The following is a 16,060-nucleotide window of genomic DNA, read 5'->3' as shown; positions in this document are numbered from 1 at the left end:
TTCCCAGTTCACAATCATTTCTCGCAACTCCACTCATCCCGCGTATGGAGGGGGGGGGGGCTGCTGGGAGGGAATCGGAAGGCCTTGGCGTGAATCCATGCGTGGATGCATGTCTAACGTGGGAAGATGTCTCCCGGTTGACATCAGCCCGACTGCAGGCTCGGACCCGGGGAGCTGGATTTGGCCGAATGCACGCTCCGCTCCGCCGCAGCCGTAGAACTGTGGGGGAGGCGAAGAGGGGAATCGGGTCCTTTGTTTCGATGTCACGGAGTTGCCACCAGAGTCAGTGGATGCTAGGGGGCTGGAGAATGCCCAAGGCCCCTCCGGACCCTAGCTCCTTAGTAGCAATCCGTAGCAGAATGTCGGGTGGGTAGGAGTTTGGGGGGTCCGGGGGTGTGCGCAGTGCCGGCCGGACTCCTCAGCACCGTGCTCCGGCCGGCGGGAGGGAGGCAGGCGGGGGGAAGGGGCGCAGGAGGCGGGGGTGGGCCTCCTGTCGGAGCTCCGCCCCATCTTTTGGCTAGCCTTTAAAAATGCCGCAGCCGGCTCGACCAGCTAGCTCTGCTGCTTGGCTTTGCCGCAGGCCTTGGGGGTGTTACTGGCTCCTGCTCCGATCCAACAGGCTCTGGACCCGGCTCCCGCCTGCGCCCGGAGTAAGAGATCCCTCGGGAGTGGCCGGTAAGCGCCGCAGCCTCTTAGGGCTAGGAGAAAGGGGGGCCGGGGGGGGCAGACCTTTGGCTTCCTTCCCCAGGGCTCTGGAGGGGCAGGGGCTCTACTGGGGACCCCCAGCCTCTCTGACCGCCCCTTCCCGCTCGGGTCTTGCCATCCTGGACCGAAACGTCTGTGTCCTTCCCCCCCTCCCCCCACCGAGTTTAGACTCCCCTCTTACCCTCCCTCCATTTCAGTATCCATCCCCTCGGCCCACCTGCCCTTGGCATCTCCAGAGCCACAACTGCCCGGGGGATCAATTGCGCGGGTTAGAAACTCTGCGTTTTGTCTTAAAGGCAAAAGGAGGGCGGGAGAGTGCATTTGTACCGGGTACGGTGATGGGCCGGGGTGAGGATGGGGGTTTGGGGGCGGGGGGAGGCGGGATGAAGGACTGAAGCTTCGTGTAACTAATCCTCCTTGTTGGGGGAATTTAGGAAAATCCCGTGGGTTTTCCCCTCCCCCCGCTTTCTATTCTCGGCGCCAGATTCCCAGAAATGAGGTAGCCGAACAAGTCCCCCTCCACCTTGGCACCCTGTTTATTTAAACCTATTTGGGCCCTCCCTTCACAAAGATTCCCCCACCCAAGGCCCTACTGCGTGGTTCCCGCGTGTACATCTAGCCCTAGAAGTTGCTTTGAGCTCCATTCTCGGCTGGTGTCTCTGCTTCCCCCCCCCCACACACACACACCAAAGAGACCCCATAAATGCTGAACCTTTCTGGGCTGATATGTGGGCATGAATGGGGCCTGACTCCGTAAAATGAGACCCCTTTTCGCCTCTTCCAGGCTTCGATGCTGCGCGGTGTATGCGAGGGGTTGGGGACGGGGGAGGGGAGAACTGGGCTGGAACTGTTTAATTAGGCCCTCGTGGAATTTTTTAGCTGCCTTGCTGGTAACAACCTTGAATTTCAAGCTGTATGCTTGAGTGATTCTTCTACCACAGGTACTTCGAATCAGGGCTATTGGATCCTGAGCTTCTGACAGCTCAGAAAGCAACAGTGATAAAGCGGAAAGAAATGGCTTTTCCCCTCCATCATCCTGCTGGGATGTGGGACTGCCATTATAATTCCAAGAATTATTTGCTGAATGAATGGATTTTCTTCCTTACTCACGATGTGGTCAGAGCACTCTTTTTGGGCTCTGGAGACCTGCAGCTCATTAGCTGTGTTACCTTGGGCTTCCAATTTTACCGTTTACCTCGACGATCCTCAGTTTCCTCATCTGTAAAATGAGAATGATAATAGTATTACCTATGAGCCTCACACAGTTGCTGTGATGATGTTTCCAAAGTACTTTGTAAACAATCTAGGGTTCTGGGAATGAGTTATTCCCTTCCCCCACGTGTCTATGGTTTAGTGGTTAAATCATAAGAAAATTGCCTTAGATCCAATGAGATTGGGTGACTTGTTCTAGGATCTCACAGTTAGGAAGCATCAGAGACTAGACTAAAACTCTTCTCCATTAATCCAGGCTGTCCATAAGGTTTAAGTGACTTGCCCAGGGTCACACTGCTAGTAGTTGTCAAGTGTATGAGGTGGTAATTGAACTCAGTTCCTCCTGAATCCAGGGCAGGTGCTTTATCTACTTGGACACCTAGCTGCCCCCAATCCAAGCTGTCTTTAATGTTATTCTTTAACACATTTTTTTTGGAGCCCATCAATGGAAAACATTTTTATTTTTGAGAATGATAAGCATTCAGTGTTGAAAACCAGATTGTGTGTGTGTGTGTGTGTGTGTGTGTGTGTGTGTGTGAGAGTGAGTGACACAGACACAGAAAGAGAATTACATAGGGGAAAGAGAATTTTTTTTTTCTTAATAGTATTTTATTTCCAGTTACATGTAAAGGTAGTTTCCAACATTTGTTGGGGTTTTTTTTGTACTTTTTGTTTTTTGTAGTTTTGTGAGGCAATGAGGGTTAAGTGACTTGCCCAGGGTCACACAGCTAGTAAGTGTTAAGTAAGTGTCTGAGGGCAGATTTGAACTCAGGTCCTCCTGAATCCAGGGCTGGTGCTTTATCCACTGCGCCACCTAGCTGCCCCTCCAACATTTGTTTTTATAAGATTTTGAGTTCAAAATTTTTCTCCCTCCCTCCCTTCCCCCCTCTGTCCCCAAGACAGCAAACAATAGGTTATATATGTACAATCACATTAAATCTATTTCTGCATTGGTCATGTTGTGAAAGAAGAATTGGAACAAAAGGGAAAACCTCAAAAAACAAAAAAGTAGAAATAGCATGGTTCAATCTGCATTCAGATTCCACAGTTCTTTTTTCTGGATGTGGAGAGCATTAGGGGAAGAGAATCTTAGTGCCTTAAACAGATTTTAAAATCTGACCCTCTGAGAGCTAAGAACTTTTGATAAGACCACTGCATAGCTGAGTTCTAAGTATCTATACAATCATTTGATGAAAGGGTTTTCTTAAACTAAGTCACAGAATTAGAGACCAAGGTACAACCTCTAAGGAAGAAGCCTGATGAGTTCACTCCAGGAGGTTGTCTATTTGGGATTATGGGTTTGAACTTTACTTAATTCGACTTTGGTAATGAGTGAGTGCTTATTAACTGACCTTACCGTGCTATTTTTATACACTTGATTACTTAACCTTCCAAAACAAGTGATTTTCACCAGCAGATAGAGTAAGCTTCTTGCTGGATTCCTTAAGAAGGGAATGTTGATTGGAGTTAGGTCCTAATAAAAACTCCAAGACAAATTGCTTTCTAGGAGATTGCATGGCACCCTCCAGCAGCAAAGCTAGGTACTTTCCGACAGGAAGCTAGATAGTGATTTGACTTGTACTTTCCCCAAACGCCATCCTACCCCACCCAATCCAACATTTGGTTCTCTGCCAGACTTGGCTTGTGATACAAGGCAGAGGGCTTTAGTGGGCCCCCATCAGTACCCGGGAAGATCTGTTTAGTATCACCTGAATCCTATTCCCAATGACATCAAGTCACTTCCCTGAGTACTCTCTTCAGTGGATTCCTGGGATGTTTGGGAGGGCTGGGGCTGAGAAGTTATCCCAGGACCTCCCTGAGAGCATGCTTTATACTACCTGGGAAACCTTTAGGGGTGGGGTAGACCATCTGAGGATGACTGTCCTATGTGAACCCAAATGGGGCATGTCCAAAACACTGTACCATGTGTAGTAGATAGAATTATGAATTCAGAGTAAGGAAGACCTGGGATAGAATCTTGCCTCTGATCCTTAGTAGCCTTATGATCCAGGGCAAGTTACTGAACATCTCTGGGTTTCGATATCCTTACCTGGAAAGTAATCACCTTCAAGATGGCCAGGTCTTTCAGTCCAACTCCCTCATGTCACAGCTGAGGATACAGGCCTGGTGATATTAAGTGACTTCCCCAAGGTCACCCAGGCAGCAAGAGCCAGGGCTGTCAGTGGAGCCCAGGGACGGTTTCTAAATGCAACATCATTTCCACAGCACCAGGACTTGAGCTTGGGTTTATCCTAACAGCCAAAGCAATGAACAGATTAGTCACTTTTACAAGCATTTTTCTGGGTACCAAATGACTAATTTGGAGCTGAATAGTGTACTGTGGGCACCACGGTTGTGGAAGAAAGACAAAAGAATCCATGTAGAAAGAGCAACAAACACACCACAGGATCCTTATAGAGAACTAGAAAGGACCTTAAAAGTCATAGGTTTTTTTTATATAGGAGGAAACAGGCCTAGAGATGTTAAGTGACTTCAGGTCTCTTAAATTCCACCTTCTGAAAGAAACCTTTCTTGGTCCCTCTTACTATTAGTTGTTTTTGAGTCATGCCTGACTCTTTGTGGTTCCATTGGGGATTTTCTTGGCAAAGATCCTGGAGTGGTTTACCATTTTCTTCTCCAGCTTATTTTACAGATGAGGAACTGAGGCAAATAGGGTTAGGTGACTTGACCAGGGTCCCACAGCTAGTAAGTGTCTGAGGCCTGATTTGAACTCAGGAAGATAAGTCTTCCTGACTCCAGGCCCAGTACTCTAGCTACTGTGTCACCTAGCTGGCCTCTTAATATTAGTACCTTCCCTCTAAGATATCCCCAATTTGTCCTGTATATACTTTGTATGTAGTTGTTTGCATGTTGTTTCCTACATTAGAATGTAAGTTCCTTGAGGGAAAGGACTGTTTTTTTTCTTTCTTTGTATTCCCAGCTCTTGGTGCAGTGCCTGGCTCATAGGAGGCACTTAAATACTCCTTGGGGGGGGGGGGGCAGCTAGGTGGAGCAGTGGATAAAGCACTGGTCTTGGATTCAGGAGGACCTGAATTCAAATCTGGCCTCAGAAGCTTGACATTTACTAGCTGTGTGACCCTGGGCAAGTCACTTAACCCTCATTGCCCCCCCCCCCCAAAAAAAGCAAAAACCAAAACCCAAAAAAAATACTCCTTGGTTTCACTCTGGGTCACAGAAATACAAAGTTAAAGGAACAAGATTGTAATCTGGGTCCTCATTCCAAATGCAGCCCATTTTCCACTGTATCACCCTATGAATTGAGACAAATGAAACAATATATACAAAATACATAGCAGAATCCTCTATTCCTCTGGCTTTCAGAGCAGGGAAACTTACAATGCAGATAGTAACTAGTTTGTCTTTAGGCTTCAGAGTTTGGTTTGATCCAAACTATAGTCAACTCACCTAACGAATTGTGTGATCTGACAGTGTTTAGCTGTGCCATAAATTGCAGTGCAGAGGACAGGAGGGAGGGAGAGAGGAAGGAAGGAAGGAAGGAAGGAAGGAAGGAAGGAAGGAAGGAAGGAAGGAAGGAAGGAAGGAAGGAAGGAAGGAAGGAAGGAAGGAAGGAAGGAAGGAGGGAGGGAAAGAAAGAAGCATTGGAGGGAGGGAGGGAGGAAGGTTTGTAGGGAGGGAGGAAGGAAGGGAGGATTGGAGTGAGGGAGGAAGGAAGAAGGGATGAATTGCAGGGAGAAAGGGAACAAAGGGGTAGGGAAGGAAGAAAGAGAGGGAAGATGATTTGTTAAGTGTCTGTGCCAGACATTGTTCAGTGAAGTGCTTTATTTATTTATTTCATTTGATGCTCACAACCCTGGGAGGTATTTGGTTTTATTATCCCCATTTTATATGGAAGAAACTAAGGCAGGCAGAGGTGAAGAGACTTGTCCAAGATCATACAGCAAGTAACAATCTAACTAAATTTGAACTCCCGTCTTCCTGCCTATGTAAGGAGACATTGGAGTAGGTTGGGGTTAAACCTGGAAAGCTTCGTAGGAAAAGGTGAGCTCTCTTTTGGAGGGAAGTTAGGCTTGATTTAGCAGAGAGAAAGAAGGGCATTTCTCCATTTGAAAAGTGTTTTAGTCAGTGCAGTCACTGGGCTTCCTGTATACTGTGCTGGTGTGCAGTTGGCATGAAGAGGTAAAACAAGGCAAATTCCCTGTCCTTAGGCAGCTAGGTGGCCCAGTGGATAGAGCACTGGCCTGGATTCAGGAAGACCTGAGTTCCAATCCAGCCTTAGACACTTAACAAAGTACTAGCTGTGTGACCTTGGGCATGTCACTTAACCCCAATTGCCACACACACACACACACACACACACACACACACACACACACACACACACACAATTCCCTGTCCTCCAAAAGCTTAGAATCTATCAGGGGGAAATGTTACAAGTTATATAAGTGTTTACATTCTGTAAACACTTTGAGGGCAGGCAGTATTTGTTTTTTGTCTTCCACAAGCACATATCTCTGTATATAAAATGATTTTTAAATTGAAATAATTATAATACAGGTTATAATATAAGTACTTAAAGAGAAGTTCAAACAACATGACATGAGCAATCTAAGACAAGATCCATCACTAATACATGCCTGGGGGGGGTGGGGTTGGAACTAGAAGTTCTAAGGGGCATAACTGGAGGGGCAGGGAAGAGAAAGGGCAATACAGAGGATAGTTCACTTTAGCTGAAACAGTTCATGAAAGGCACCCATATGTATAATATGGATGGAAAGGTAGGTTGGAGCCCAGTCTTGGAGAATTTAAGCTAAGTGGCAGGGTGAAGGGTGTGAGGGACAGAAAATGGGGCTGCCATCAACTAAAACTGGGAGGTTTGGAGGAGCAGCAGCTTTTAGGAGAAGATACTAAATTCCATTTTGACCATGTTGAGTCTGAGGTGATGACAACTGAGAAGCCAGGCAATCACTTAGAAATGTCTCACTTGGGGCCCCAGGGAGAGGTTAGGGCTGGAGATTTGGATGTTGTCTGTCGAGAGGTGATAATTGAAGCCATGAGCATAAATGAGGTCATCCAGTGAGGGAGCCTGGAGAAAGAGGAGACAATTGATGATGTTCTAACTCTTGGGCTTTTCCTGAAAAGCATAGATTATTGGGCAGAGGAAGTTCAAGAAGTCACCTGTTCCTTCCTTAATGCAAAAGTTTGGAGGCACTTGAAGCCAAAAATTAGCCTAGAGGTGTTGGGGGGGAGGGGGAAGGAGGGGACACTGGAAGAATGCAAGTAGGAATGACCAGCAAATGGCTTTTTTAGGGGCAGTATATTGGAAAGTCTAGTTCTGGTCCCAACTGCTAAATTAAGGAATTTGCTTTTTTTTTTTTTCTTCTTCCGCATAATGATATCTAGAAGGCAGAATTTTGAGCAGGTAGTAGGGAAGATGAGTCTTCCTCACGTATTTGTAGAACAAGTTTAATTTAATTTTTAAAAAATTTTACTATATTTTTTCAATTAACAAGCCTTTTCTCCTTCCTTCCAGCTCCCCTCTTCCCCAACTTGAAATAAAAACAAAACCCTTGGGGGCTGCTAGGTGGTACTGTGGATAAAGTACTGGTTCTGGATTCAAGCTTTGGATTCAGGAGGACCTGAGTTCAAATTTGGCCTCAGACACTTGGCACTTATTAGCTGTGTGACCCTGGGCAAGTCACTTAACCCTCATTGCCCTGCAAAAAAACCCCAACTCCCCCCCCCCAAAAAAAATCCCCACACCCTTGGAAGAAATATACATAGCTAAACAGAACAAATCCCCACATCGGCCCCATTCAAAAGTATATATTTTATTCTGTATCTTGAATCCAGCACCCCTGTCCAGAGGTAGGTACTCTAGAACAAACTTAATTGCAAAGTGTCTTGAGGTCTAGATTATATGGTCATCCTAATGATTTTATTCTCTAACTTAATTGGTGAATAGATGGAACTCCTTTGAAAGAAGGGCTCCAAACATGGTATATACTGTTATGAAAAGGAAGGGAAGGGAACAAGCATTTATTAAGTGCCTACTATATGCCAGGCACTGTGCAAATATCCTCTCATCTGATCTTCATGACAACGTTGTGAAGTAGGTGCTATTATTATCCCCATTTTGCAATTGAGAAAACAAGACATGAAGAGGATAAATAATTTGCCCAGGGTCACTCATCTAGTAAGCATCTGAGGCTGAATTTGAATTCAGGTCTTCCTGACTCCAGGCCTATTTCCTTTATCCATAATGTCACTAGCTGCTTCCAGTATCAATGTGTGTTGTTTTCATTTGATAAAGAGATTTTTTCCCCCTTTAAAAAAAAATCAATGTCATAAGGGATAATTTGATTGTTAGGGTGGGAAATAAAGATTGAAAAATAAGAGAATAATAATTTTTTTCCTTTAAAAAAAAAGACCTTTTACTATTTTTATTTTAGTGCTGTTGTATTTCTATTTTGAGATTTTTCTTCATTGCTCTGATTTTTCTCTTATAACATGACTAATGCAGAAATATGTTTATATATATATATATATATATATACACACACACATATATATGTCTATATATAAATAACTTATATCAGATTACCTGCTGTCTGGGGGAGGGGGGAGGGAGGGGAGGGAGGGAGAAAAATCTGAAATTGGAAAGCTTGTATAAACAAAAGTTGAGAACTATCTTTACATTTAATGGGAAAAATAAATAAATAAAATACTTTATAAAAAAAAAGAGGTCTAAGATAAGGACCTACCTTATATTGAAGAGTTCATCCTGTCAAAGTTACAACAAAATACTAAATCCTTATCTCCTGCAGAGAAAAAAGCTTCCAGAAACATTTGGTGTCTAGTCTGTAAGCTGGATCCACTTCAGAAAATATTTTATCATTGCTCCAGTGGTTTATGTTCTGAAGGAGTGGCAAATGTACTGTTGAACTTAGTGGATTTGGGTCCCTCAGATTTTTAAATCATGTCAGTGACTTCAGCCTAAGGATATACGTGGTAGGTGGTGATTTTGTGCTTTGTAGTGAGAGGATGATGTAATGTTCTGGTAACCTCACCATTAGGGAAGTCAGATTCAGGCTTTATAATTCATAGGAAATTTCTCTGTCCCCCCACAAGTCTTTGGGTCTTTTTTTCCCTTGAATTCTGGGTGGATTCTAAGCAAACACATACTGGATAAAATGCACATGGGTGTTCAGAAATAAATGAAGCCTTTATAACTTGATGACTTCTCCTGGTGACAGATTTTCCCCAACTAAATTGGCAGTTGTCGATATTGAAAACAAAGGACCAGGCTCACAAAGTGGAAACATTCTACTTTCTGAGATGCATATAAAGTGAGGTTTTATTTCTTTTCCATGCCATTCTGTAAATTAATGCACAAGGATTTGAGAAAGGAATGTGGGCCAGATTTGTTGAGTGAGAATCCATTTTTGCCATGATTGATGTCAGCTGTGGTGGGGTAGCAAGGCTAGACACTTGTATGAAAAATGCAATCTTGACTTTTGTACTGAGGAGCATGGTGAAGAAAGCCAGAGAAATGGCAGATGGGCATACCGGTTGTTACCAACTGGAAGGCTCCAATGTGCTGAACTTTACATTGTTTGATTGACTCTGACTCCTGAAGATAGAATCCCTACCATAAATGAGAAAATGGGCACACTTTTTCGTGTGGATTAAAATAAATTCCACTAAAGTTCATTTGAATTTATCTGAATTCACTAAGCCAGTCTTTTCTTTTCTTTTGGCCTTTATCCACTTTGTTGGGAGGCACTGTAGAATGTAGAAATGTGGGTTGTCCTAAGAAGGCCTGGGTTCTACTACTTATTAGCTGTGTGACCCTGGGTAAAATAACTTGACATGGGAGGCAGCAAGATGCATTGGGATGTTGAATTTGCAGACGGAGGATCCACCTGGTTTAAAATCCTTTCTCTGTGACATACTACTATATATGATCTTGAGCAAATCACTTAATGGTCTGGACTTTGGTTCTGACAACTCTAAATGGACTAGATCAACAGTTCCCAAACTTTTTGATCTCAAGACCCTTTTATACTCTTAAATACATAATTAAGGGCATCCCCCAAAGAGTCTTTGTTTACATGGGTTATAGCTATCAATATTTATTGTATTAGAAAATAAAACACATTATAATGTTATTATTATTTATGGTAGGTAGGTGGCACAGTGGATAGAGCAACGATTCTGGAGTCAGGAGAACCAACCTCAGGCACTTATTAACTGTGTGATCCTGGGCAAGTCACTTAACTGTTTGCCTCCCTTTCCTCATCTATAAAATGATCTGGAGAAGGAAATGGCAAACTGCTCCAGTATTTTTGCCAAGAAAACCACAAATGGGGTCACGAAGAGATGACCACAACTGAGATGATTCAACAACAAAGACACGTATTATCATAAAAATAGTTTTGACCTTACAGACCCCTTGAAAAGGTCTCAGGGATCCCCAGGGGTCTCAGGTCCATACTTTGAAAACTGATGGATTAGATGATCTCTAGAGACTCTTTCACCTCCAACATTTTGTCTGTGGTTTGTTTTAGGAGTATGATAGTTGAGAAAACCAAAGCCCAGACCAGAGAGTGATTTGCTCAAGGTCATATATGGTGGTATGTGACAGAAAAAAGATTTTAACTCAATCCTCTGACTGCAAATTCAACATTCTTCTCCCTCTATCTTGCTGTCTCCCCTGTCAAGTAATTGACCCCAAGGTCACATAGCTATTTCTGTTGAAATATGATAATGTTATCTTTAGCAGAAGATATCATAGGGAATCCTCTTTTCTATTAAGCCAGAGCCTACAATGAAACTAAGGATAATTTAGGAGATCCTTTGGTAAACTGTCCAACAGAATGGAAATTTTTAGAAAAGTAAATATTGCCCTGTAAATTTAATATAGAATTAAAAAGTCAAGTGAAAATGGATAAAGCACCAGCCCTGGATTCAGGAGGACCTGAGTTCAAATCTGGCCCCAGACACTTGACACTTACTAGCTGTGTGAACCTGAGCAAATCACTTAACCCTCATTGCCCCACCAAAAAAAAAAAAAAAAACCTCAAGTGAAGAGGCAGTCACCTGATAAACATTTATTAAGCACCTAGTATGTGCCAGGAACTTTACTAATTGTTAGAGATACAAAAGAAGACAAAACACAATTCCTGCCCTTGAGGAAGGGCAGCTAGGTGGTGAAGTTCATCGAGCTGGTACTGGAGTCAGAAAGATGAGTCTTCCTGAGTTCAAATCTGGCCTCCTACACTTAATAGCCATGTGATCCTGGGCAAGTCACTTAGCCCTATTTACCTCAGTTTCCTCATTTGTAAAAAATGACCCAGAGAAAGAAATGGTAAACCATGATAGTATCTTTGCCAAGAAAACCCCAAATGGGTTCACAAAGAGTGAACAAAATATACTCTTCTTCCTTCTCATTTGGCAGCTAAAGTGTCTAGGATTGGAGTCAGGAAGACCTGAGTACGAAATCTGCCCTCAGACATTTACTAGCTCTATGACCCTAGGCAAGTCACTTAACCCTGTTTGCCTCAGTTTCCCCATCTAAAAATGAGCTGGAGAAGGAAATGGCAACTGTTAACCTGAAAATTAACCATCAATATAAGAGAAATAAGGTCTTTTACAACTGAGCATCACAAAAGCAAAAAAAAAAAATGCTATGAATACCCAAAGATGGGTTTCTATGAGATTACAGAACAGAGGGAGCTATGAGACTGCCCTTGGGAAAGGTAAGTTTCTCACAGACAGAAACTACTTAATGTAAATGATTCTTTTTACATAATAACCTAAAGTCCTGGAAGTAAACTTGGGAATCTGTGGGAAGGGATTGTTTGTTTGGGGGAGATCCATAAAACCAATCAAGAGTCTGGAATTAACAAAGATTGATCAGCCCCAGGCGATTCATTGGCCTGGGAATGGGGAATAGGTGAGGATCTGTATGTTCTCAGTAAATTGTGGTTATCACAACCCACTCCAACATCTTTGCCAAGAAAATGCCAAATGGGGTCATGAAGAATCAGATACGACTGAACAACATAACCCTTGAGGAGCTCATAATATCTCATCCATAAAATGAGACTGTTAAATTTGATGACCTCTAAAGTTCCTTCTAGCGCTAAATCTGTGATTCTAGGATTCAATATTTATCTTGTGGAATTCTAAGGAAAAAATAGTGTGGTGTCTGTGGATGACAGGCCGGTATTAAAGTCAGGAAGACTTGGGTTTAAGTCTTGTCTCTAATACATACTGGCCTATGACCTTGGTCAAATCATGTAACCTTTTAGTGTCCCTAAACAACTCTAAGATTCCCAGTTATAGAGAGTAGCCTGTCTGCACTGGTGAAAGTAATGTCTGCATTAGAGTTGTTCATACTGATAAAATCACAGGTCTGACAGACACACCCTTCACCCCACAAAGAAGAGAAATACTCACACGAGACCATGAATTTTTCAGTGGCTGTGCCATGCCTGGAATGCTCTTCCTCTTAACCTCCATCACCAGGACTCCTTGGATTCCTTCTTTAACTAAAATCCTATCTGATTCATGAAGCCTTTCTTCCTGCTGGTGCTTTCTCTTTGAGATTATCTCAATTGTTTCTATATTTATCTTGTTTGTATGTAGTTGCAAGTTGGTTCCTTGAAAGCTGGGACTGTTTTTGCCTTTCTTTGTATCCTCTGGGGCTTAGCACAGTGCCTGACACATTGTAAGTGCATAATCAATGCTTATCAGATGACTGACTGGTGGAAAAAAGATTGCATTTGGAGTCAAAGCTTGTAGGTTTGAATCCTGGCTTAGCTCTATGTGACCCGGGTCAAAGGGAAGGCATATGGGACAGCAGAAAGAGCAATGACTGTTATCATACCTTAACCTCATCTGAAAAATGTGGGATTTGGACTAGATCGCCTCTGAGATCCCTTTTAGCTCAAGGCCATGATCATAAATAATTGAATTTCCTGGGAATAGCACATTTCTCACAGATGGTTGTATGTCCTTAGTTCTTTAAGAGGACCAATGACTTCAGGAAGGTGAGGTCTTGATAACACAAGTGAATTGGATTTAAGTGAGGCAGGGCTGTTCAAACCCAATGATTAAACAACCCCAAATCACTGCTTTTTGTGCTAATCTGACCAGATCTTACTATTCTGTGAAAGTCTGACTACTTACTTAATGCTTACTTAAGCAGTGTGGTGTTCCTAAGAGAAATTGTATGTTAAAAAAAAAAAAACCCTTCCTATCATTTTTATATGATAATGATAATAATAATGATTTTTGTTTTTTTTGCAGGGCAATGAGGGTTAAGTGACTTGCCCAGGGTTACACAGCTAGTTAAGTGTCAAGTGTCTGTGGCTGGATTTGAACTCAGGTCCTCCTGAATCCAAGGCCAGTGCTTTATCCACTTCGCCATCTAGCTGCCCCCAATAATGATTTTTAAAAAGTCAGCATGTAAGGTTTTCAAACCCCTTTATAATTATTATCTTATTTTATGCTCACAGCAATTCTGGGAAATGTAGGTGATATCATCCCCATTTATAGATGAGGAAACCAAAGAAAATAGAAGTGACTTGCCCAGAGTCACCTGTCTAGTAAGTGTCAGAGACTAGATTTGAACTGGGGTCTTCCTGACTTTAGGGTCATTATACTCTCTGGCTACCTTTGACATTCCTTCAAGGCCCTCTGGTGAGAGATGTCTGGGTTAGCCACTCTGAATTGTTGGGATTTTTCACACATTTCCAAATGTGACTTTTCTGCAAGTACTTTGAATGTGTGTACACCTACTCACCTGAAGTTTTACCTACTGAATGAACTTCAGGAATCCTAATGATTGTTGGCAGAGCTCAGCTAACTGAAGGGTGTTCAAGGGTAGAGGTGACCTTGAAGCCTTGAGGACTGAACACCTGATTACAATCATGGATTATGCACCTAACTAAATAGCTGAAGTGTTTCCAGTTCAGGTTGAAAAGCCCTGGTATTATCTGTATCTTGCCATTTACAATAAGGATTGAATTTCATTCCAAGTTTCCAACAATAGGGCACCTGTCTTATGGGGAAAGTAAGAGTGATTTACAGTACTGAAAGAATAAATAAAAATTTCAGATTTAACTTCATGTTTTCAGACATTGGTATATTGTCACTTATGTAACAATGGAATGCTAGCTGTTTCTGAATCCTGAAAAACACTTGTTCTTGCTTCTCTACTAAAATTACCTATGGATAAGTATGAAAAAAATTAACCTAGGAATGTACGCCATTGGTGAATAACAAATCAAACTGAATTGTTTAAGCAGGAAGGGAATGTTGTAATCTGAACTCAACTTCCTGGACTAATTTAATGATCTTTTCCCAGGGGAAGCCTGACCTTAAAGCTAATACATACCATTATGTGCTGTAAGAATGACTATAGATGAACTGAATTCATCTTAACCAGTTAGAATGGTGGGACTAAAGCTCACTCACTACATCATCTGAGATAGAACACTCTTCTTTCATTTCTGTTAGTAGCACTGACATCTGATATAGTCTCACCTATCAAAGAGCTGTTAACAGGTCCATTTAAAACTGGGTATCTTAATATGGGGTCTTTGAACTTTATATATATGTGTGTGTGTGTGTGTGTGTGTGTGTGTATGTGTCTAAGCATATACACACACATGTAATTATATTTCAATATAATTGTTTTCCTTTGTAACCCTACATTTTTTATTTTATGCATTTAAAAACAGTCTCTCTTTTTTTTTTTGTTTTGGTGAGGCAATTGGGGTTAAGTGACTTGCCCAGGATCACACAGCTAGTAAGTGTTAAGTGTCTGAGGCCGGATTTGAACTCAGGTCCTGAATCCAGGGTCGGTGCTCTATCCACTGCGCCAACTAGCTGCCCCTAAAAACAGTCTGAGAAAGGGATCCGTAGCCTTCACCAGACTGTGGAAGGGGGCCATGACAGAGAAAAAGATTAAGAACCCCTGGACTTAGGTTCTCTTTTTCTGTAGTAATGAAACAAAAACAGGTCTCCATGGGTACCTGCCAATCAGGTAGCCATTAGACAGACAACAATCAATCATTTATTAAGGGTTTACTATATGCTGGGCACTGTACTAAGAACTGAGGATATAAAGGAAGGCAAGAACTGTTTCCCTGACCTCAAGGAGCTCATTTTAATAGGGCAGGCAACATGTAAATGACTATGTAGGTACAAGATATGTCTTGTAAATGAGAGGCAATCTCAGAGGGAAGTCACTATTGGTGTGATGGTGGTTGAGGGTAGAAGGGACTAGGAAGAGTCTCTTGAAGAAGGTAAGATTTGAACTGAGGCTTGAAGGAATGCCAAAGGCAAATATGTCAAGCGGAGAGTTAAAACAATCAAACAAACAAAGGAAAGACTGGCTTCTTTTCTGACTGTACTAGGGCTCATCTCTAAGGGAGGGATTGGCTTTTCATTTTATTTTCAAGAACAGATTGTTGTACGTGTAAACAAGACTGACTTATTGTATTATCTAAGACGTCCGTGTCTATATGTTTGGATGCCGATTGTTAAGAAATAGGGCTTTTTCAGTCTGCCCTAGTAAACATGAGGAAGGGGAGGATCATGAATGTTGGCTCGTGCAAAGATAGCTGAGGTTCTGGGCTAACAGCCTCCTGGTGACTTCAGGCTTTTGTTTGAGGACCATCCTGACCTGTTCACTAAATGGTTTATGATGCTATGAAGTAAATTCTGGACTCCAGGCACTCATACTGACAGGCCTTAGAAAAGGGACAAAGCCCTACTGTTGGCGCCATTTGTTGACTTTCATCCGGGAAAAATACCCCAGATTAGTGAAGCATAGAAACTTAAATTATCTCCATCTGGACTGGTGTTTATTGTAGTTACAGTAAAACCTCGGTGCATACAAATGGACTAGTCACAGCTCTAACAGTTGATGATACAATTACCTTAACTCTTGAGCTAACAAATGAAAACCATGCTTTTGAAGGACAGTGCAATGGTCTTTGCTTTCCCTATGAAGTATGTCATAGCATTTTTTCACTAAATGGTATGAATTTGGCTCTGTCACAAGTGATTAAACCTAACCCAAAGCTCTTTCCCCTAACAAGCCTACTGATTCTCAAGTTTTAGCTTGAGGGCTGGATGGGTTGACAGC

The 16,060-nt window shown here is 42.5% G+C and overlaps 1 protein-coding gene across 1 annotated transcript in view; it reads left to right on the top strand.

Annotated features, from left to right (window-relative positions):
* The first annotated feature begins 509 nt into the window (after positions 1-509).
* Positions 510-16,060, top strand: part of CSRP2 (cysteine and glycine rich protein 2) — a 37,798-nt gene continuing 22,247 nt past the window's right edge. Inside the window, exon 1 of the mRNA XM_043965161.1 lies at positions 510-675. The gene's annotated coding sequence lies outside the window, so the exon portion shown is untranslated. The remainder of the gene's footprint in view (positions 676-16,060) is intronic.

This window comes from Dromiciops gliroides, chromosome 5, assembly GCF_019393635.1.
Source record: "Dromiciops gliroides isolate mDroGli1 chromosome 5, mDroGli1.pri, whole genome shotgun sequence".
Classification (NCBI taxonomy): Eukaryota; Metazoa; Chordata; class Mammalia; order Microbiotheria; family Microbiotheriidae; genus Dromiciops; species Dromiciops gliroides.
The sequence above is the reverse complement of the archived record's forward strand: the minus strand, read 5'-3'. Positions and strand labels throughout refer to the sequence as shown.